The 24,371-nt window shown below is 35.8% G+C and overlaps 1 non-coding gene across 1 annotated transcript; it reads left to right on the top strand.

Moving 5' to 3' along the window:
- Positions 1-15,887: 15,887 nt before the first annotated feature.
- LOC141567780 (small nucleolar RNA SNORA26) lies at positions 15,888-16,005 on the top strand. Its single transcript, XR_012490609.1, has one exon. It is a non-coding gene; the product is annotated as a small nucleolar RNA SNORA26 (small nucleolar RNA).
- Positions 16,006-24,371: the final 8,366 nt, after the last annotated feature.

Here is a 24,371-nt window from a genome sequence, read left to right as displayed (position 1 = left end):
TCCTTACTTTCTGGCCCTACCAGAAGCTCCAGCACTGGTTTATCTTTTGTATGTCTTGCCCCAGTCCTGGAATCAGCCATTTATCCAAGAATCCCTGGTTCCCTTTATTGGAGAGAATATTTGGACACTAGGTGTGCTGGTTGTACCATGTCAATTTGTTACAACCTATTGTATGTAATTTTCTCAGTTTAATAGCTATGACTCCTATAAAAATTAAGCATAGATATAAACTAAATTTATACACTTGTATTCAGATTTCTCTACAATAATGTGAACCAAAAGTTTTCCAAAGAACTGAACCTTCAATAACTTGCTCACTAATGCTATCATGAAAGAGATACAAATATATCAAGTAGATATAATGTTACTAACATTATTACTAAGAAATTTAGTGAGAAAAACTTTTTATACCATGAAAAATAGAAAATGAAATATTTTAAAACATTCTATGTTTATTTCAACCTTTTAAATTTCTATTTCATACGTATTTGGTAATGTGCAAAATTTATTATTGTAGTAATAACTCTGCAGATGTTAAGATATTAAACTTTTGTGCTAACTTTTAAGCATTAAGAATATAGTAAAAAAAAGAATATAGTAAATAATTTCTGTGATACTTGTTGTTTTTTCACTCCTTCCTTTGGAGCTACTGCTGACAGTGTTACTTCAGCTATAGACTAAATAGAAATATTTCACACTTTAATGAGAATAAGAATTCACTGGGATGCTTTTTAAAAAATGCAGATTCTGATTTAGTGTGTGTATGTTTTCTATTGTTTTCATTATTTAATTTCTATTTTTTTGCCTAGTATTTTATTTTTATCCTTATAGTTTTGATTTCTATTTCCCATTTGTGCTTCCCATCTGTTCATGCATATTGTACATCTTTTCTACCAGTGTCTTTATGTTAATTATAATTATTTTAAATTCCCTATCTGATAGTTCTAACAATTGGACCATATCTATGTCTGGATTTGGATTCTCTGTTAACCTGGTCCAGACTCAGACACAGGCAGTCCCCAAGTCCCTAGATCTCTGTAATGGGGTTCTCTCAGTTTCCCTTAGTGGTAGGAGTTTTCTTGTGGTCTAGACAAGGATTAGTTGCATATTCCTTTTCTCATTGGTACTTCTCTTTCTCACAGCTGCAGTGAGTCTTGACATTCTTCTCAGGGTACAACACATTAGTACTTGTTTTCCTTTCTATGGCAGCTTAAAGATTTATCCCAGAACAGTAGTAATCCAAGAGGGCTTTTTGCAGAACTTTATGCATTTCCTGAAGTACTGTCTGTCCCTTCCCAACCCCCAATTTGGCACCACTGATGGAGGCTTTATCCAGTACCCACCCCACCTACATTCTTTCTCCTAAACAGTCAATGATGTCCTGCGGAGAAGAGCCTGTAATTGGGTTAAAAACTGCCCTTATTGTACACAAGGGATTTTATACTATCACCTTAATCCACAATCAACTTTTAACAGTTTGACATATATATATAATATAATATATGTCAAACATATATATATGTTTGACATATATATATAATATAATGTATGTCATATATAATATATGTCATATAAATATAATCTAATATAATATAAGTAAAAAAATAAAATATATATATATATATATATATATATATATATATATATATATATATTCACATATATTGTGTTTCCCCGATAATAAGACCTAGCTGGACAGTCAGCTCTAATGTGTCTTTTGGAGCAAAAATTAATCTGAGACCTAGTCTTATTTTACTATAATATAAGACTTGGTCTTTAATATAATACTATACTATACTATACTGTAATATAATATAATATAATACTGGGTCTTGTATTAATTTCTGCTCCAAAAGACGCATTAGAACTGATTATCCAGCTAGTTCTTATTTTTGGGGAAACATGGTGTATAATAGTTGAATATCTTAACTCCTGGTGTGGCAGCCTGATCTTCCTCCCATGCCTTGTTCAACTTGAGTCTCTGTCCATGTGCTATCTTTCGTTGCATGTGACTGTATGTCCCTAAATTTAAGCAAACTGGTTGACCTCCAATCTCAGCTCTCAAACATTTTCAAGAAAATTTATGATTTTTTAGATTATCCAGCTTTTTCTTATTGTTACACTGGGAGCAATGGTATTTCCTACACTCTTCATTTTAAGTGGAATCCAGAAGTCTGTGCCTAGCTTTTGATACTGTTTTTCTTTCTCTATCTTTCAAACTCTATTGCAACCCTGGTATCAGTTCAGTGTCACTACTGTGTCTCCCCGACACATACAGGAATCCAGTCTAATTCAGTGTGTAAAGATCCCATTTAATCCAAATAAGTAAGAAAGAGTATCATCTGACAATTATAATTTCAGCAAAATTCAGACAGAACTGATTCCCAGCTTTAAGTTATATTCTTTTTTTGGTACCTGATTTTGATTATTGCATCATCACAATCTAAATCTAGTAAGAACATATTATAGAAATGTTACAATATTTAAAAACCCATATGTAGTATATTCTTTTTTCTTAGCACACCTAAATTGAAGTATTATGTTCATGGTTCTGAAAACCATTTAAGGGAAAACCCATCCCAGTGACCCTGAGATGGATTAGGGCAACCAAATGCTTATCTGTCCTCTTGCTCAAAAAAAACCAATTAATGATTTCTCATGACATTAGGTAGTTTGCCTAGTTCTGTTTTTCGCATGAGCTGTCTCACTCTGTATAACGTTTATGTCATTAAAAGTGAGCCTGAAGATAGTGTTAACATTCAGGTCTTTTGAACAATGTCTGGAGGATAGAAGAATGGATGCCAAAGTCACTTAAAATTCACCACCGCCTTTAATTAGACTAGTTTAACCTCGCAGACTCAACAAATGAGCCTAGCTAGATCAAGTAGAGTTTTTGTTAGTGTTTCAATCATCCTGTATGTTAATTGAAGGACTGTACACAGACTGAGAATTGATGAGGCATGTGATGTGGGTTTATTTGTGGCCCAGAGAAACTATGACACATCTTTAACAAGGAGAAAATGCAAAAGGGTTGAAGGGGATTTTTTTCTAGCTTCCTGGAGGAATTTATTAATAGATTTGCTTAGACTTTTCCTTGGCTTAATAGTCAGTTATGGCTTTGAGAGCTAAATTATCTGACATAAGCAGAAGTTAACTTCTCATTAGGTCAAACATTCACTATGAGCCTATACTGCTTTGCATTTGATTATCATGCTTATTTGATTAAAAATGATTCCCATGTTGAAGTTGAATGGAAAGGAAATCTCATTGTTTGGGCACAATATTAGGTAGATATTAAAATTTCTGTTTGTAGATGGAGACTACTCTTCCTCAGCAACACCTAGGTACATGCTGATTTATTGCTAGTTCAAAAAGAAAAGAAATGTTTAAAACAGAGTAACTTAATCAGATAATGTTAAGCGTCTGCATTGGTGCTCACAAGAGCACTGCAAAGCCACGTTAAGAAGAGATATTAAGGCACATTCAATATTCTTCTCTCGTTGGGATGACTGTAACAACAGTGTTTATTTCTGACATTTAATCAGGATTGAAAAGTACATTACTGATTATGAAACTTTCTTTGTTCTTGCAAAAATTAGAATTTAATGTAAAATCTCATTAATTCAGACATCAGAGTTCAGAATTTGTAGAAATTTGGATTAGCATTAGAATGCTACTTAAACTCACACTATTTGTAAAGTGTTTGCTACACAAATGCATGTTGTAATAATGATTAAACTAATTAAGAAGAGACCCACAATTTCTTCACAAAATTGGATTTAGTTAACAGTAATCTGTAGATTTATGGATTGTTTTCATCTGTTTATTACAGACAATTCTTGGAGGTCATGCTTTTTTAAACCAATTATAGAGACAATTGGTAATTTAGTGTGATGAAGTTTTTGTGTTGTTTTTTTTTTTTTTTTTGAACACACAAATTTTAGCCTTCTTACACTGTAGATTTTTTCTTCCAAATTAGTCACAATAACTGAGGTTTCATTTAATTAATTTTTAGGTTAAATATGGAATGCTTTGTAGAAATATGTGATTACCCACTCTCCTATGTCTAAGCTGAATGCCTAATTACATGCAAAATTATTGGAACTCATTAATTTTTATGCAGTCCTTTAAATGTTTTGTGGCATCCCTTGCAATTCTATTTCCTTCTGTGTGTGCGAGTTCTGCTGTCTTCATTGTCAAGATTCAAGGAGTAAGAAAGCAGAGGTTATAATAGACAATGGTTTACCATGCTTTATGTTTCTAGAGTAGCATTCAGCTACACTGACATTTTTGGCCTCTCTTCCCATTTAGTTAATTATATAATTGGTGGGTATGGCTAAGATTTCCCATATATATATATTCCCTGCCTCAATTTTAATAACAACATAAAATTTAACTCAAGCATCAATGTGTCTTAACTAAAAGACCCAGTTTACCAGTTTTCATTGCAATAGTTGTGGCCATGTGGCTAAGCTTTCACTGATGAAATGGGAACCGTTGGCTGGTGTTTTAGGAAGTCTGCTTATAAGGGAAGGTGGGATGTTTCCCCCTCATTTCCTTTTGCTGCCGCTGAGTTCAGATGAGATAGAGGTCCTGCAATGAATCATATTAGTTTGCTTGTGACTTGTTCAGGACAGAAGGACAGCAAGTTAAACAGAGCTACAGCACACATGGAACACTTACCTCCAAGATGCTGTGATATGGGGTCTGTCTTATATAGCCATTGTTATTCTGTATTTTTCTGTGACATGCAGCCAAACGTGAACTAAATGATATTATGCATCAAGAGAAGATGCAGAGCACGGTTGGCCCAGCATGTCCTTTCTCTGTCCCAAGTTTGCAGATGTGTCTGCCTACAGGGTGGCTGCACTCAGGGCTGATGCTCAAAGATAGGTTGCAGCTGTTAGGTGGTTTGGGACCAGAGTGACCATCTAATTACACATCAGAGAACTAGGAAACTCATTTGGCTGCGGATCTGAAAGCAGCTTCTGAAAGCAGCTTCGTCATTAATAAAGTTCATATTTTTATCTCCATCGGCCTGACTCATATATCAGCTGTGTTGATGTTATTGACATAGTGGTCATTGAGAATTAATGAAGATAACCATACAACTGTATACAGCAGCGTACTGGTAAGTGTCCAGCCACTGACTCTCCAGGAAAATAGCCTTATTTTTAGTGTTTGCGTATTTTGGTGGTTGAAAAACTCCTCTCAGGGCCAATTTCAAACTATAAAGCGACATCTCTGGACAAAGCTGGACAGGGAAGATCAGCAGCAAACCATTGTAAAGTATTTCTCCACACAGATGCATGAGATGTATTGTCAAGTAATAGAATTGAGGTAAAAAAAAAATCAGGGAATTATGAATTTTTTGTATGAATTGACTTCATATTTGCTTAATTTAATTATCAATTTATATAATTTAACTTTTAATCTGTTTAATAAGAAATTTTCTGAAGGTTAAAATTGGCTCTCGGGAGTCAGTATGCTGACTTTCATTCTCATACACATCACTCAATAATTTTATATATATATAAAACACATATATATGTGTGTTTGTGCATACTAGAATTATTGTTTATGAAAATTATGTATCTAAAACTGCATTCAAATGCCGTGTTCATAATAAAATATTGTATTATTTTAATAATTAATATTTTGTTTCCACATCGCAACTTATTAATATTAGTTAAAAGCTAATTAATTAACTCCATGCACATGCAAGATGTATAGGATTTTGTATTTCTTGTCTGCATGTGCAAAGTGAGATGATTCTCTCTGTCTGTCTTGATGTGTTATGTTCCTAGTACTCAGTAATTACACTTAATAATTTCCTAGGGTATTACACGTATTAGCTCCATGAATATGGAATTTCAGATGTGATTTGGAATAAAATTACAAGTGTTAGTCTGTGGTTATTAAAATAGCTGATTTATTGTTACATTGATTTATATGTCAGTTTTTTGTAAGTAAGTGCGTCTTTTCAGTTATTATTTTTTTTATATCCAACCTTCCTATTTTGTTCAGAGTTCCCAGGATTTGGCCACCAAGGAAGTGGTGTTTTTGTTCTTTGGATGAATGGAGTGTTTCTGTACTCTGTCATTGAATAATATTTCATTATAGTGAGGCTCAGTTTCCTTACAGGTAAAACATGTGAACCGTGATACACTGAAGTTACCTGTGGGAATTGATGAGATGACAAACGTAAAGCAGCCTGAGTAATAATTGGTATGCACTGAGCTCTTTCTGTTTGGTCATTCTAACTCTCGCTTGACTCCTATAATGCCAAATTTGCAGCCCAGATGTTACAGTTAGTTTAGTTTTCAGTAAAAGAGCTTTCATAGAGGGAATTAAGAAGTTGCATATATGTAAATGACACTTTGGAGTTGTATCCAAGAAGAAACAAATATCAAAAAGATGAGATAGCTGAGTATTAGGTCCTGACAGAAGAAGGTAAATGGCAAAAAAATAAAGTCACTGAATTTTAGACTCAAAGTTTATAAATGCATGAAAGGATCAAAAGCCTAATTTTGTCTGATGCCTAAGGGGTATAGGGTGGCACTGGTGTTCAGAAGTGTTGAATGCCACTTCTAGTCATTAAAGAAACAAGAGCAGTTTATATAAAATCTCATGGCAGACATTGACTATATCTATCAGAGAATATTTTCAGACACTTGACGGAAATATAAGATGGGAAATCTGACTTACTGTGACTGAGGGTATAGAAAAGCACCTACCCTCAGAATTTGGAAGTTGATATTTCAAACTATACTCTTGATCCCTTGACTAACCATATGGTTTTTCAGGTAATATTGAAGGCTTTGTTATAACAGATATTTGAATTTATTCGTTATAAGTGTTTCTCCCATGATCCTAGATCAAGGCATGTGAATAATACATAAATACTTAAGCTGTTTTTGGCATATGTTTTGTAATATCTGGTTATGTTGTCAGAGTAAGCATTGTTAGTGCCATGAGGAGACTGTATTTAATATTCATTCATTTTATTTTAGATGAACTATTTCCCTATAAAGAATTGATTTGACAAAATGGAAAATATTATCAGAGAATTAAGTAGATACTCCTGGATGCTGGCTGCCATGACCAGTGTGTCATTCAAAGCTACCAGCCTGACTCTCAGTGTTGACAGTTGCTACGCTGCTAGAGGCTCATTTTTTAATGATTCAGCTTGAGGCCAGTCTAAAACCTGTGAAACTAAAAAAGGGTTGAGATTCTTATTACAGAAGAATATAAGGGAGTCTTTACTAATTGGAGTGTCGTAACTGTTCTTTCCATACATAGAACATGGTGTTTGTGGCTGCCTTATAGAAGAAACAAACTGGAGTGTTCATAGAGCATAACGCCCCCAAAACGATAACTCTAGAATTGAAGGTTAGGTTTGTAAGCTGATCTCTCCAGCGGCCTTTGTTTAATGAGACATAAATGACCATCCGTAGCACTTTTAGTCTTCCTCTTTCTACATAATTACTGAATTCAGTAACTGGTACAGAAATATTTCTTGCTTATTAGAGCCTTCTGTGGAGTTTAGGTATCAGATGTTATTCCCTTCTATTTGTATATATAGATATAACATCTTTTCCATAGAGGATTTTCATAAATTTTATATGAAAGCAGACACGAACAGGATGATTAATGATTAGCCTTTAGGAAAGAAAAAAACAGAATATTATAGCAAAATTTAAGATTTTGATTCCCTTAACATAGGTATTATAAATAAGCTAAATAAAATTAAGTACTGAATTCAAATATCAACACTCACTACACTGTGGGCCAGTCACCTAAACTCATTTCTCTGTTTCTTCTCTGAAAAAAAACAAAAAAGCAAAAATCAGACAATGAAAACAACAACAACAACAAAAGAACAAGATACTACCATGGTTATCTGAACTTTTTCCATTATGCTCCCCCTCTCCCCTTAAATAGATAGATTATCATAAAACAAAATTATCACCATGAATTAACAAAGCTACTTCTACACTCCATTATGTTTTTTTTACCCATAGAGCTGTTGGTAGGACCTTGCCCTGGTACAAAGCACAGGAAATCTGACAAGGAGGCTAGAAACTTGAGCATGATGCTGGACCTCCTTGCATCACCCTCCAGAACTCTTAGGGGACCTCACTCTTATAGATACCAACACCTGTTGAAATTTCAGTGTGTCAGAAAGATGTAGCCTGCCTTCACATGAGGATACTTGCTAAACTTAGGGCTTAAAACAGCTGCCATGTTTTCATACGTTGTAATTTTGTAGGTCAGGGACTTGGGGCCTGGCTCAGCTGGATGGTGCTTCTCCTCCACATAGTGCAGACTGAGGATACCTGGTAGGATCCAGCCAGCAGGTGGGATGATCTGGAGGATTTAAAGTGATTCCATGCACGTATCTCACTCCTTGTCTGGGAATTGCTGGGAGGCTGGACACACCTGGAATTGTTAAACAGAGTGCTTACATGGCATAGCCCCTCACAGATGGCTCTCTAACATAGCTGGACAGTTTTGGAGCCTCTAGTCTCCCACACTGATTCTCATGAAACAGGAAGTGGAAGTGGCCTGACTCTTGGGTGCTGTTCCTGGAGTGTCACATCCGCTCTTTTCTGTTGTTTAATTAGTCGCAGACAGTTTTGAATCTGTCTCGATCTCATTTCTCAATAAGAAGAAAACCAAAGAATTTATGGCCATCTTTTATCAGTCACATAGGTATTTGTGGGCATTTGTAGATCACGTGCCTCAAAATGATCATATCTCTTTGAAGTCTCTACCAAAAAATATTTAATGAAAGGAAAAGTATTGGTCCCTATCTGACTATTCCCGAGCTGCTTATAGACACCATGTCAAATGTGATTGTAAGATTAGTGGTTCACATACAACCTTTCATAATCTTAAACTATTCCCATTTATAAACCCTTTTTGCAATCTTAGCTAAACGGATTCTATTTTTGGTTTTGTACATGTGGCTAGCTATTTCAATTCTGTCCACCTCAAACTATTCGTATTTCATTTTTTTCTTAGTCCTTGTTGTTGACAATTACTCAAAGCCATTGTATTAATTAAATGAATGACTTGCTGTAAGTGAGTTGGACTCATATTATTTCCCTGAGTCTGTTGTTGTCAATTTTTGTGTGCATCAGAATCAGCTGCGGAGGGCTTGCTATGACATACACTAAGATTTCTTGTCTGGGTATGTCCCAATTTTAAGCATTTCTAGTAAGTTTCCAGGTGATGCTAATGCTACCAGTCCAGGCACCACAACCTGGATGGACTAGGTTATCATTTGAACTCTGATTGGCCCACCCCAGCAGCGACCTAGCTACAGCCTCTATCCCTTCAGATAAATATCTGCAATGACCCTGGATGAGGTGGCCCCGTAAGTAATATTAGAGTTTACATATAATAGAAATTTAGAAAGATTATCCTGAGGTATTGAAATATTTTATTCATCAGTAATTAAATAAAATTTGTATCTTGTCATTACTATGAATTACAAGTATTCTAATGTATCTTGAATAATGATCAAAAAGAGTGAAAATGAGTTAATGAAAATATTTTTTCAAACAATTCTATAATATCTTTTCTGAAGATTCCTGCCAATTTAGTTTGCTTATAGAATATCATTTTGCACTTAGAGGACACTTTTATTTTGTTGTTTAGTATTTTAATTCTGTGTCACTGGGCATGTCACTTGGTGGGCTTGACCCTCAGGCTGCCTGGCTATGGGGTTTGGCCATGTCTACTGTTTACAAGCTGCTGTGCATGGCACTTACCCCGTGGAGCAGGATTCATGCCAGAAGGCTCTGGTCCCTTCTGAGACCTTCCTTTGTGTGTGCCTCTTGTGGAACCCATTTGTTGGTGCTGTGGTCGGTACCTTCTTCCAGGTATGTTGGTTCTGGGGCCTCTTGAGACAGGCTCTGGTGCAGGCCCAGGTCAGCCTCTGCCTGTATCCCACCAGGGACTACCTGGTAGGAGCTACAAAGTAATTCCTGGTTGGTAGCTCATGTGATGGACCTAGAGGTGTGTGGGAGAGGTCATGCTGGAACCTAGCTGGCAGCCACAAGTACCAGCCCTGGCATAGCTCCACCAAAAGCCCAGGTCATCTCATGCCTGCTACTTCCTGCTGGTTTCCATGAGACTCAGCCTGCTGATAAAGCCTCATCTCCTTTGTGAGTTGGGTGTGGCGGGGCCTCAGAGTCACCAGGGTGGGATGGGTGGTATTCACTAGGTTGGCTTCTTGTTTCGCAACAGTACTGAGTCTGGAGCTCCTCTTAGAGGAGCTTAGAGCACACGGAGGCCAGCCACCACCAGCCTGGGGACCCAGGTCCCCTGAGAGTTTTCTAAGAAATAATGCTACGTGGGTGGGGCTGGCTGCTCACTGAAAAAGGCTCTGGCATTGCAGGAATTGAGTGGGTTGTGGTCCCAGGGAGTTGCCAGGATGGAGGGGCCTGGCTCATCAGGCCCTTTCAGATTCAGATCTGGCCATGTGTGAGGGGATTCAACATAGAGCAGATGGTGCCTGCCTGCCGGCTGCATAAAAGGGTTTTACACGTGGAATGTGGCAACTGTCCCTCCAGTCCTTGCCATGAAGCCACACAACTCAGTCTCTCCCTGAATGTCTCTGACTCCTCTTGAGGCACCGTACCTCCCCCAAAGACCAGGTGAGTGTGAGCAAGTGAATCTGTGCAGTGGCTTTGTAAAAGGACGTCTGGGTTTCCCATAGCCTTTCATCCCATCTGGATGGTGGGACTCCCACAGTTTTTCACAGCCATATGTTGTCGGGGCTCCTTTTCCTGGCACAGATAGCTGGGCTGGGAGCCCAGTGTGGAGGATTAGGTTCCATTGCTCCTTGGGGTAACCTCCGCTGCCATGATATCGCTCCTGATTCTGAGCCACCACAGCAAGTGTGGGGTAGGCCCGTTGTGGTCTTTATTCCTCCTACCAGTCTTCATGTGACTTCTTCAATATATCCTTAGTTATAAAACTTCTGTTCAGCTAGACTTCAGTTGTTTCTCCAGGTTGATTATTCTCTCACTTAGTTGTAATTTTATGTAGTCATATAGGAGGAGGCAAGCACAGCATTTATCTACTCTGCCATCTTGTATTCTCCCCTACACCAATATGCTACTGGATTCCTTTTATTTTCTTGCCTAATTTTCCTGGTTGGACTCTCAAGCACAAGTGCTGAATAGAAATAGTGGGAACAGACATCCTTGTCTTGTTATTGACCTTAGGCAAAAGCATTTTCTTTCTTTATTATGATGTCAGTTGAAGGTTTTCTTAGATGCCTTTAATCAAGTTGGGTAATCTCCCTTTTATTCTGAATTTGTTGAGCCTTTACATCACAAAAGGTTGTTGCATTTTTAAAACTACATTTTTTAAATCTTTTGATATTTTCATGTGGTTTTGTCTTTATTGACATAGTGCTTTATAGCAATTGATTTCCTAATGTTAAACCAATCTTGCATTCCTGGGATAAATAATTGGCCATATTGTATAATCTTTTTTATATGTTGTTTATACGTTACTAGTATTTTATATGTTCATTATATTTTTTAGACTGCTTGAGTTTATATTCATAAGAGATACCATGTGTAGTTCTTTTTTTCTTGTGATATCTGTCTGCTTTTGGTATTAAGATAATATGGAAAGTTCACTTGATCTTTTATTTTTCAGAAGATTTTATGCAGAAGTAATCTCAGTTCTTCTTCAAATGTTGTTGGAATTTACCTTCTGGACCTGGACTTTTCTGTGCAGAAATACTCTGATTACTAAATCTATCTCTTTAGCTTTTATAGACATATACAGATTTTCTATTTCTTGTTGAGTCCATTTTGGTAGTTTGTGGCTTTGTAAGAATTTGTCCATTTCCTCTAAATCACCTAATTGATTGGCACATATTCTCTTACAATTATTTTCATGTCTATAAAATTAGCAGTGATATTTCTTCCTTCATTCCTGATCTTAGTAATTTTATGCTTCTTTCATTTTTTCTTGGTTCATCTAGCTAAAGGTTTGTTAATGTTGCTGATTCTTTCAAAAATCAGCTTTTGGTTATGTTGAGTTCTTTTATTATTTTCTTGTATTCTCTATTTCTTTTATTTCCATTTTCACCCTTTGTGTATTTTTCCTCCGTATTGTTTTGGGTGTACTTTGCTCTTTTTCTTTAATGCCTTAAAGGGGGGAGGTTAGGTTATTGATTTGATTTTTTTTTTCTTTTTCAATAAAAGTGTTTATAGCTATGCATTTTCCAGTAGGCACTGTTTGTAGTGTATTCTATAAGTTTTAGTGGGTTTTGTTGTTGTTTTTATTCATTTCTTACTTCCTGTAATTTTTTCTTTGATCATTATCTGTTTAGGAGTGTACTGCCATAGTTTAATTTCCTCATATTTGTGAATATCCAAAATTTCTTACTGTTATATTTTATAATTTCATTCTATTGTGGCTAGAGACTACTCTTTGGATTATTTTAATACGTATTTTCAAAATTAAGGAGGCTTGTTTAATGGCTACCATATGGTCTGCCCTGGAGGATGTTCCATGTGAATTTGAAAGACTGTTTATTCTGCTGTTTGGAGTGAAGTGTCCTGTCTGTTAGTTCTAGTTGATTTATAGTGTTGTTCTTACCTTCTGTTTATTTACTGGTCCTCTGCCTAATTGTTTTATCAATTATTGAAAGGGGGGTATTGATGTCTCCAACTCTCGTTGTTGAATTGCTATTTCTTCCTTTAATTCTGTCACTTTTGCTTTATTTATTAAGGGGATCTGTCACTAGACTCATATATGTTTTATAATTGTTATCTTTTTGATGGCTTGGCCCTTTTTAATTATAAAATGACCCTCTGTGAAATGCCTTTTTAATATGTTATTTCACATCTTGCCTTATAATGGATAAGTACCATGTTCCTATACAGTGCTAATTTTCAAATTCTAATCTTAGTCTTTTAGATCAGTGCTGGGAAAAGACTATTAGCTATAAGTAGAATATTCATTTATAACATATTAATTTTAAAAGTGCCCTTGTCCTAGTTAAAGAGGGTTCATAAACAAAGATAACTATCTTCTGTGTAATGTGATAAACGAAGAAGTAAAAGTATTTCTGTGGGGCCAAACCACACAGATGAGTACATCGTTAATTCCGCATCAATGAGAGGTTTGTTTTAAGGGTTGATTGTGATAAAAAAATGATAATTGATACGGACCTCAAGAATAAAGAATTCCTCAGTGGGATGGAGTAAGTAAGGGGTTTTAGAGAAGAGTGCATGCAGTGGAATGTCAGTAAAAATTTACACAGCTTCCTTAGCCATCTGAAGGAGAATAACTTGACTGAAGTCACGTGTTGATGAGGGGAGATGGTGAGATACAAGGAGGGGCAGAGTGGAGTTTCTTTTTGGAGAAATCATTCATTTCCACAAACATTTTTGCTCCAATTATGTGCCTAGTGTCGTGAACCTAGCAAGAGAGGAGGAGGCTTTTGCCGAGATTGAGTGGAGACTATTGGGAATGCAGATTTCAAGGGTGGCATGTCCATTTAAAAAAAAAAAAAAAAATTAACATATCTTTTTGTATTAGAAATATGAGTATGTCAGGGAACAAATGATTAAATGAACCAACTTATCGTTGAAATGGAGTCATTTCAAGAGGCAAGCCAATAACATAGAATAGTTTCTTTATGTAGGCAGTAAATAAGAGTGTTGGGGAAATTAGACTTTTATTTTTCCAGTTGTTGAAATTAGGAGGATAGTAAGAATTGAAAGTTCCAGGAGAGGATGGATGTGAGGAAGGGTGACACTGACTCTAACTGGTAGTTGTTTGTTTTTTCCTCCTCTATTTTTTATATTTTGTTAGTTATCATTTACACCTTAATGACATCTGTATTTACCGTGTTTCCCCGAAAATAAGACCTAGCCAGACAATCAGCTCTAATGCGTCTTTGGAACAAAAATTAATATAAGACTCGGTCTTATTTTACTGTAAGACCGGGTAATATAATATAATATAATATAATATGATATAATATAATATAACATAATATATACTGGGTATAATATAATGCAATATAATATAATATAATATAATATAATATAATATAATATAATATAATATAATACTGGGTCTTACATTAATTTTTGCTCCAAAAGATGCATTAGACCTGTTTGTCTGGCTAAGTCTCATTTTCGGGGAAACATGGTACCTGTTATTTTAGGAAAAAGATGAAATGAAAAGGAATCTAAAGGGATGAGAAGATGGGAGAATGAAGGATTATGTGTAGACATTAAGGGAGGGAACATGACAAGATGAATACAAGAGTGTGATTGATGTGAAATCATGGGAAAGAAGTTGATGGTAGAAAGCAAACAGGTAAAAGATGAGTGAAGATGACAGAAAACATCGGCGAGACTCAATGGTGTTTAATTCCATTCATTCCCAAGTTATATGATGCCAGAGTTCTGTTTAAATACCTTATCCTTCCTCAGTGTTGGGTTCATAGGCTACTGACTGCCCTTAAACGTCTGAGGGTATCCGATTTTGTGAGAAAATCTAGTTGTGCATTGGCAGATCTAAACAATCGTTTAACCATTTATGTTATGAATATGCATCTGTGTTTTGATAATTAAATGAGTTTACTTAAATTTTAATATACGTAAATAACATAGGAAGGTGAATTAAAAAATTATATACAAACGACCATACCAAATCATATGAAAATATCTTTCTTATGTCGATATTTTTATAACCTTTGAACCTTGGGATTAAAACACAGCTATTTTGATTATTTTGTTAAAGTTGAAATAATTATATGTGCATGTTCATACAGAGATCATTTACTAAATACTTCTGTGTGGGATACTACATTTTAATTCTTAAATAATTAATTATTCTGTAAATCTTGACTGTATGCTCACTCTGTGCCATACATAATTTAGGTACTGGGGATTCCACAGCAGACAAGAGAGGCAAAGTCTCTGCTTTTATGGAGCTTAGCTTTGATTAGCTTTTGTGAACAGGAAATGTTAAATACAAGTGGTATGAATATAATAAACAGGGAGTATGAGAAGTGTCTTTTGGTAAGGTTGATAAAGAATGTCTCACTGAGGAGGAGGAATCTGAAGAAACCAGCAGGGTGGAGACCTGGGGTGCAGACTTCCTGGGGGAGAGAACAGCACAAGCGAAGCAGTTTTAAGGGACGTTGTGCTTAGAGCAGATTCATCAGAGGGAAGACTGGAGGGTAGAGAACAGAGACTCAGGTAGGGTTTATGCCCTGGAATCTCAGGCTGTATTTAAGAATTTTCTTAAAGATTCCTATCATATATTCTCATTTAATAGATGAGTCTTGTTATGGACTGTTCCCCCCGAATGCCTTACGTTGTACCCCAAACCCCTAAGGTTGCAGCCTTAACCACCGATGGGAGTGTATTTGGAGGTGGAGCCTTTGGAAGGTAGTTAGGTTTAGATGAAGTCATGAGAGTGGAGCCCCCATCATGGGATTTGTGTCCTTATAAGAAGATGAAGAGATACCAGTGCGTTCTCTTCCTCAGCCATGTGGAGGACACAGAGGGAAGGCGTTGTCAGCATGCTGTAAGGAGGGATCTCGTCAAGAACCAACGCTGCTCACACTTTGATCTTGGCTTTCCTGGCATCCAGAACTGTGAAAAATAACTGTCTTCTGTTTGCGCTACCCATTCTATGGTATTTTGTTATAGCAACTGGAGCTGACCAAGACAAGTATAGTTAGAGAAGTTAGTGATTTGCCAGGTCAGACAGCAGATGAGTAAGGGACCATAGCTCTTTCACTGTGATCCTTCACTCTCAGCCAATGGACAACAGTGCCTGCTTAAGCATCCTGAAAGTGTTAAGAATGTGTATGTATGCCCTTTCCTGTGCCCTTTAAAGGCTGACCCAGTGCCTTAAGAGGCGAACAAAGAAGGGTAGAGTAAGTTTCCATGAAACCCAGAGACGAGATTGTAAAACTTCTTGATCCTGTCTGGAGTCACAACTAAAAAAAAAAAAAAAAAAAAGGGAGAATATATTTATAAATCTTAAATGTTCTGACTGAAAATAATGGCAATATAAATCTCCTCTCCACATCAGTACACTCCAGGAATAATAATATTATGAAAGCTTTAAATTGTGTTTAGGATTAATGTTACACATAGATATATAATCAAATATGAGGATGAAGGGAAATGATTCCTGACCCAATTTGTTACCCAGACTTTTAACCTAAATGCCATCATTAAAGACTCATTATCATCAGTTAAGCCATGTGCAAAGAAAATAGGTTCACAGTGAATCAATCAAGTGCATTTGATAGGACATATGCACAGAACACTTTGGGACAAAAAATAAGCAAGTCTATCTCTGTTTTCTATTACATCCACAATGTAGTTGGGAGACATAGAATACCGGGGTGCCAAAAAATGTATACACATAACTTGTATTTGTCTTCTGTTATTGGTATACGAGTATTTCAATTTTAGTACAGTTTTTCCTTTTTAAAAATGTGTTTCCCTTTTTTGGCATCTTCTCTCAATATGAAAAGATGATGGGACCAAAAACGTGAAATGTACCAATGAGTGTAAAGGTGAACGTATTAGAGAAATTCGAGAGAGAGAACACACTGGGGCTTGGAAGGTCAGGGAAAATTGTACATGTGAGCTATTTCTTAATGATTATCTACAGACAGAGAGGATGGAAGAATTGTGAGGACACAGTGATATGGAAAGATGGAGAAATGTGAAGAGGAGTGTTCAAAGCAAATTTTTGTGTCTTAAGAGACAGGCAGAGTTGAGTTTAGAGATGAAATATTTAGAGAATAGAGAGGGGAAATGAAAGAGGTTGGCAAGATAAGAGGAAAGTCTCTTATTTCTGCTGTGACACATGGGATGGAGGAAGCACATATGTTAAACATGAAATGACCTGATTAACTTAATAGTTGACAATAATTTAATCCAAGGTTAGAGCTGAGGATGGTAAATTCTTAAACATTTAATATGAATGAAAAATTGCAACTTTAAAAGTCCATCTCATGAGATGCCAGATTACAACAATCACTGGACATCTAGATGTATAGTTTTAAGGAAACTAAACAGAAAATAACCACATTTGAAAAATCTTAGTATTTTGCACAGTAGAATTTTGTGTTGCAATTAGGAATTGATACATGATATAATTGCATAGAGTGCTTACATCAGAGAGTCCTGAAACTCTCATACCCATGTATTTGTGTGCGTGTTAATATATGTGTGCGTGTGTGTATTTGCATGTGTGAGCATGTTTATGTGTGCATGTGTGCATCTGTTTGTATTGAAGGGAACAGGTACAGGAGTATTATTCAGAATTGTTATAAAGAAACCATTGAACTGTAGAATTCGAACATTATTTCAAAGTCTCTAGAACATCTTTGCTCAAGTCTTCTAATGAAATATTATTTTAAGTCATTATTGAGTTGCAGAGAGACAATTTAGTATCATTATGGATTTATACATACGTTAACAAAAAAAAAAACAAAAAAAACGCATAATTTCCCTTAAAAGGCAGCTGTGGTGATCTCTATTAATTAGAGTTAGTTCTTATTATGTATATTGTTAAAAATAGGCTTCTTGGGACATTTCAGCATTTATTTAAAAAAATCTTGGGAGAACCAGTGATAATGGTGCAATCATTGTGTGTCAATTGCTTGGTTATTGTGTATCACTTATAGTCACTTTTTAATTAAAACCTCTGAAATTCTGGCATTCATCTGCGTAGTGTAAATGAACAGGAGAGCTATTATGATAAAACGCTCGGATTGGCTTCAGAGAATTCATTTTTTAACTGGGTCTCTATGTGCTTTTGAAAAACATGTCTTGGAAAATTAAGGTTGGTGCTGTACTTTCCAGATTAGTGAGAGGAGGACATACCTCTGCACACACTCTTTTTCTCCAGTTGTAGATTTGGCTAAAAGGAAAACAAAACATGAGAACCAGGTGTTTGTAAAATTTCATCAAATGAAAGTGCCCATGTTATACATATTTTTCCTGAAAAGGAATCCGAGCCCCACGTACAAAAGGACTGTGTTGTAAACAGGAACTGAGATTCCAGATCGAGCCAGACTACACCAGTTAGATGGTATTTCTGCCAGTTCCACGTCCCTTGTGAAAACACTTTGGAAGCGGAGAGAAGCTGTTTGGAGAAATGCTGCATCTGGTACTTCCAGTGTGAAGATTGGGGTATAAAGTTAACAAATCTTTCATTATTTTCCCAAAAAAGTATCTAAAATATACGACAACAAGAAACAATACAAATTATTTCTGGGAAAGCTAGGATATCACAGATTACCTAAAGCAACCTGTAGTCAAGTGGAAGGGCTGCTGATACCTGGGAGAACACCAGGGCTCCTGTGGTAGGAGGCAGAGAGAAGCTTCCATGCTGACCTTTCAGAAGAAGCCACCAGAGTACCGTTCATGAAGGAGACTGGCGTATAACCTGACGTGGAGAGCTAGACTGCATGTTTACAGAAGTACAGGTGATGTGCAGGGTTGCTGTCAGGATCATCTCTTACTTTATTTAGCTTGAGGAGCAGAGAGGGACATAAATAGCTCTGAGGAACAGAGGAGGTGGATATAAATATGGAACCATACAAATAAGCCGTACTTGCAAGTAATAGTCTGTTTCCATGGGGGAAGGAGAGAAGAAAATATTCTCTGACTGAAAAATCCTACCTTTTTTTACTAGGTTAGAAGTAAATACTAAATAAAATAAGAATAAGATACTCATCCATAAGTGTAGAACCTAGTCTTGTATTTTTTCCATTAGAACATCTTTACAATAATTGTCTCAATTTAAAAAAATATTTTCAACAATAAGTAATCAAAAAGGATATGACATATATATTTTTAAAAAAGAAATGAAAAAAAATAAAGAAAGATTGTAGGTGACAAACACTCCAGGAAAATGCTTCCATGGAATAGATGAAAATTGTCAACGTGCTTTTCATTGTGAATTTAAGAAAATGATGGACTATGTCTCGTGGGATATGTACAATCTTAAATATACATATAATAAAGAAAAAAATCCACTCTTGAAAAGATAAAATTATAATGACTGAGAACTGACCAGTTGTTGCGAAGTGTTAGGGAGGGTAAGGTTAAAATGGCAGAATCAGGGAGTTTACCTGGCAGAGGGGAACTTACGAAACTATTCCTAGTTCTGTTGCTGGTTATGGAAATCTATATCTGTTGACATTCATAAAACCGTACACCAAGGAAGTTTTAGTTTATGATATTTTTAAAAAATTAATATAAAGGTAAAACAAATAAAAGTCTCAGACACCTGAGTACATATATCAGTAGTGTATTCAACTTTTCAAAATGATCACTTACATTTTGTTTTTCATGTAAAATCCAAATCTTTCAATTTTTTTAGCTGTTTTAAGCAGGATTATTTTTGACCATGTTGTCAAATTGAATTACAATTAAGTTTAAGATATCTGTAACATATTCTAGGTCACTAAACTCTAATACATTTGAGTGATTTTTAGCTAAAAGTCTTTTTAAAGATTAGAAAATGCGCTAATATCTTTTCGAACACTAATGCTTATTCACTTAATGATTACTGGAACAAAATTTGTCAAAACCTTTATAGTATTCACCAATACTGTATTGCTTTTCATTGCTTTCTGACCATCAGTAAAAAAATCACCACATGTTTACCAATCCTTTTGATGGTGCATTAAAAATTGTCCCAAACCCCTACTTTAATGTTTTGTGGTATCAAGTACTCCTATTATTTGTCTGAAAGAATATTCCATTTGCTTATGCTTTCATAATGGACTCTAAAATACCACTATTTGTGTCCAGCTGAATTTTAAATATTTTGCTTTTTTAAGTAAAATACTTGAAATTTATGTATTTAGTACTAAAATTCTAGATATTTTAAATCTACATTTTAAAACTAACTTACAATAATTTTGAATTACTTGGGCCATACTAATTATAAAATAGTCATCTTTTATTATAGTTTCATAACAGCTTTATCATCTAGTATACTTTTTGCTGTGTCTACAGCGTGGGATTTATAAAAAGCTTTTCTCTAGTCATAAATGCCTCTGTCTCAAGTTCTTTATCTTGTCCTATATTTTTTTCTTTTGATTATTGTAGAGATAATAAAACATGTCAATTATAAGCAGATACATGGCCCTCTTAAATGTTTTCAGCCTTCAGATCCTCACTTTAGTACCCTGTTTCCCTGAAAATAAAACCTAGTCGAACAATCAGCTCTAATGCGTCTTTTGGAGCAAAAATTAATATAAGACCCAGATTGGGTCTTATATTAATTTTTGCTCCAAAAGACGCATTAGAGCTGATTGTCTGGTTAGATCTTGTTTTCGAGGAAACATGGTACCTTCAATTGAAGAAAGAAAATGTTTGTGAAATCATATGATCTTGACTTTTTCTGTCCAATTTATTTCTCTTAGCATAATAATCTCAATATCCATCCATGTTGTTGCAACTGAAAGCAACAAAGGAACAAGACTAACAAAAAAAACCCAGAAACTTATAGACACAGGCAACAGTTTAATGGTTACAAGAGGAAAGGGGGAGGGGGTGGCAGAAGAGGGTAAAGGGGGTCAAAAATATGGTGATGGAAGGAGAACTGACTCTGGGAGGTAAACACATAATGCAATATATAGATGATGTATTAAACTAACCATTGTCACCCCAATAAATTAAAAAAAATAAAATAAAATACACACACACACAAAAAGAAAATTTAACATGCAAAGACACATCTCAAACATATACCTCTTGCCCCCTGATCTCCAGATAAATATATTCAATTGTGTACTTAGATTGCAAATGAACATTTTGTTTAAATAATAGACTTTACTTTTTTAGAGCAAAACTTGAATGGCTAGTAGGGAGAGTTTCACATATCCCCTGTCTCACACACACACACACACACACACACACACACACACACACACACACACACACACACTTCCCTCTGTTATCAAGAAATGGCACCAGGGTGACAATTGTTACAACTGATGAACTTCCATTGATACATTATCATCCAAAAGTCCATACTTTACATCGGTGTTCACTCTGTGTGTTGTACATTCTGTGAATTTTGACAAATATATAGTGACATGTACCCATGATTATAGCATCATAAAGAATAGTTCCACTGCCCTGAAAATCCTCTGCTGGAGCCAATTTTAAAGTCGGGTTGAGTTTGAAAATTTAACTGCCTTGAAATAGCTGATCTCTTTTCTCTGGTGGGTGCTTGTCACCACTTGCTTGATTCAGCTGCATCCCCTCTGCCCACTCCACCTGTCCTGTCCTTCTTAGATCTCTAACTTCCACTTTCCAAGGCTCCCTAGCTCAGGAGTTAGAGCACTGGTCTCCCAAATGAACATTTCAAAGTGTCTCAAACCGAGGTCTTTATTTCCTCCTCCCTTCACATCAGTTGTCCATCTCAGTAAATTGCATCCCACCCACTAAATTGCTCAAGTCCCAAACCCTGATGTCATCTTTGATTTTTCTCTTTCCCTCATTAGTCACACCCCAACCTGTAGCACATGCTACCTGGGTAACTTAAGGTAATCCCACCTCTGACCGGGCCTCACAATACCCACGCCTGTGACTCCCAGAAGCAGCCACCATAGTCTCTAGGCCTCTCCTTATTCTCCTGACTCATAACAGCCAATGAAATATAAAATATTTCATGCGATCTGCCCCTGCTATTGGTGCCATTTCATCAACTGTTGTACTCAAGCCACTTAGACCCTCCTGCCATTTCTCAAATCACTAAAGTTATTTCTTTTTTATTATTAGTTTCAGATACACAAGAAAAAGTAATACTTAGATGTTCATCATTTATATCCCTCACACTGTGTGAATAGCCCTCCCCCATCCCCCATCCCTCAGACATTGCACACAGCCATTACATTTCCACTGTCTCTATTCCTAGTGCTGTACTCCGCTTCTTGTAAGTATATACATATATATGTGTGTGTGTATATATATATATACATATAATATATATATATATATATATATATATATATATATATATATATACATATATATATAAAATTATAGTTGGCATTCATTATTGTTCAGCTTCAGGTGTACAGTGCAGTGATCAGGCATCTACATCATCCCTGAGGTGGTCGCCCAAATGAGACCAGTGTTCATCGGATACCCTACAAAATCTTTACAACATTATTGATTACATTCCCCAAATTAATTTTCCATCTTGTGGTTACTGACTGTTTTCTAATCCCTTCACCTTCCCCCTTATCCCTACTCCCCTGCCCATCAAGCAATCCTCAGTTTTTCCTCTATGTCTCCAAAACTGTTTCTGATTAGTTCATTCACTTATTCTTTTCTTTAGATTCCACATATAAGTGAGATCAAATGTTATTTGTCTTTCTCTGTCTGACTTATTTCACTTAACATAATGCTCTCTAGGTCCATCCATGTTGTTGCAAATGGTAAGATTTCTTTCTTCTTTATGGCTGCGTAATACTCCATTGTATAAATGGACCACAGTTTCTTAATCCAGTCATCTACCGATGGGCATTTCGGTTGTTTCCATGTCTTGGCTATTGTGAATAGTGCTGCAATAAACATAGGAGGGCATAAAGATGTTTGAATTAGAGTTTTGAATTTCTCCGGATAGATACCTAGGAGTGGAATTGCAGGATCATAAGGTAGTTCCAATTTCAGGTTTTTGAGATACCTCCATACTTTTTTCCATAGTGGCTGCACCAATCTGCAAACCCACCAACAGTGCACAAGCGTTCTCTTTTCTCCACATCCGCACCAGGACTTGTTATTTCTTGATTTATTGATGATAGCCATTTTGACTGGGGTGAGGTGGTATCTCATTATGGTTTTTATTTGCATTTCTCTGATGGTTAGTGAGGTTGAGCATTTCTTCATATGTCTGTTTGCCATCTGTACGTCCTTTTTAGAAAAATGTCTCTTCATGTCCTCTGCCCATTTTTTAATTGGGTTGTTTGTTTTTTTGGAGTTGAGTTGAGTGAGTTTTTTAATAAATTTGGGATATTAACCCCTTATCGGATATATCATTGGCAAATATCTTTTCCCATTCAGTAGGATACCTCTTTGTTTTATTGATGGTTTCCCTTGCTGTGAAAAAACTTTTTAGTTTGATGTAATCCCACATGTTTATTTGTTCTCTTACTTCCTTCACGCGAGAGGATATATCAATAAAAATCTTACTCCGGATAATGTCTGTGAAGTTTCTTCCTATATTTTCTTCTAGGAATTTTATGGTTTCAGATCATACATTTAAGTCTTTAAGCCATTTTGAATTTATTCTTGTATGTGGTGTAAGGAGGTGGTCCAGCTTCATTTTTTTACATGTGTCTGTCCAGGTTTCCCAGCACCATTTATTGAATAGACTCTCTTTACCCCACCGTACATTCTTGCTTCTATTGTCATAGATTAAATGGCCATATAGGCATGGATTTATTTCTGGACTCCTATTCTGTTCCATTGATCTATGTGTCTGTTTTTATGCCAGTACCATGCTGCTTTGATTACTGTAGCCTTGTAGTATAATTTGATGTCAGGTATCATTATACCTCCCACTTTGTTCTTATTTCTCAAGATTGCTGAGGCTATCCGGGGTCTTTTATGGTCCCATATAAATCTTAGGATTATATGTTCTATTTCTGTGAAAAACGCCGTTGGTAGTTTGATAGGAATTGCATTAAATATGTATATTGCCTCAGGCAATATGGACATTTTAACTATATTAATTCTTCCTATCCATTCCATGAACATGATATGTGTTTCCATCTATTTGTATCTTCTTTCATTTCTTTCTTCAGTGTCTTATAATTTTCTGAGTATAGGTCTTTTACTTCTTTGGTTAAATTTATTCCCAGGTATTTTATAGTCTTTGGAGCAATTGTAAATGGGATTTTTTTTTTTTTTTAATTTCTCCTTCTGATGCTTTATTGTTGGTATATACAAATGCAACTGATTTCTGAATATTAATTTTGTATCCTGCTACTTTACTAAATTCATCTATCAGCTCTAATAGTTTCTTGGTGGAGTCTTTAGGGTTCTCTATAGTATCATGTCATCTGCATATAATGACAATTTTACTTCCTCCTTACCTATTTGGATGCCTTTTATTTATTTTTCTTGTCTGATTGCTGTGGCTAGAACTTCCAGAATTATGTTGAATAGAAGTGGACAAAGTGGGCAACCTTGCCTTTTTCCTGATCTTAAGGGGAATGGTTTTAGCTTTTCCCCGTTGAGTATGATGTTAGCTGTGGATTTATCATATATGGCTTTTATTATGTTGAGATATGATACCTCTATCCCCACTTTCTTAAA

The sequence above is a fragment of the Rhinolophus sinicus genome, chromosome 8 (assembly GCF_057876585.1).
Source record: "Rhinolophus sinicus isolate RSI-liver-muscle chromosome 8, RSI-T2T, whole genome shotgun sequence".
Taxonomy (NCBI): domain Eukaryota; kingdom Metazoa; phylum Chordata; class Mammalia; order Chiroptera; family Rhinolophidae; genus Rhinolophus; species Rhinolophus sinicus.
Note: the sequence above shows the minus strand (reverse complement) of the source record. Positions and strands in the feature narration are given on the sequence as shown.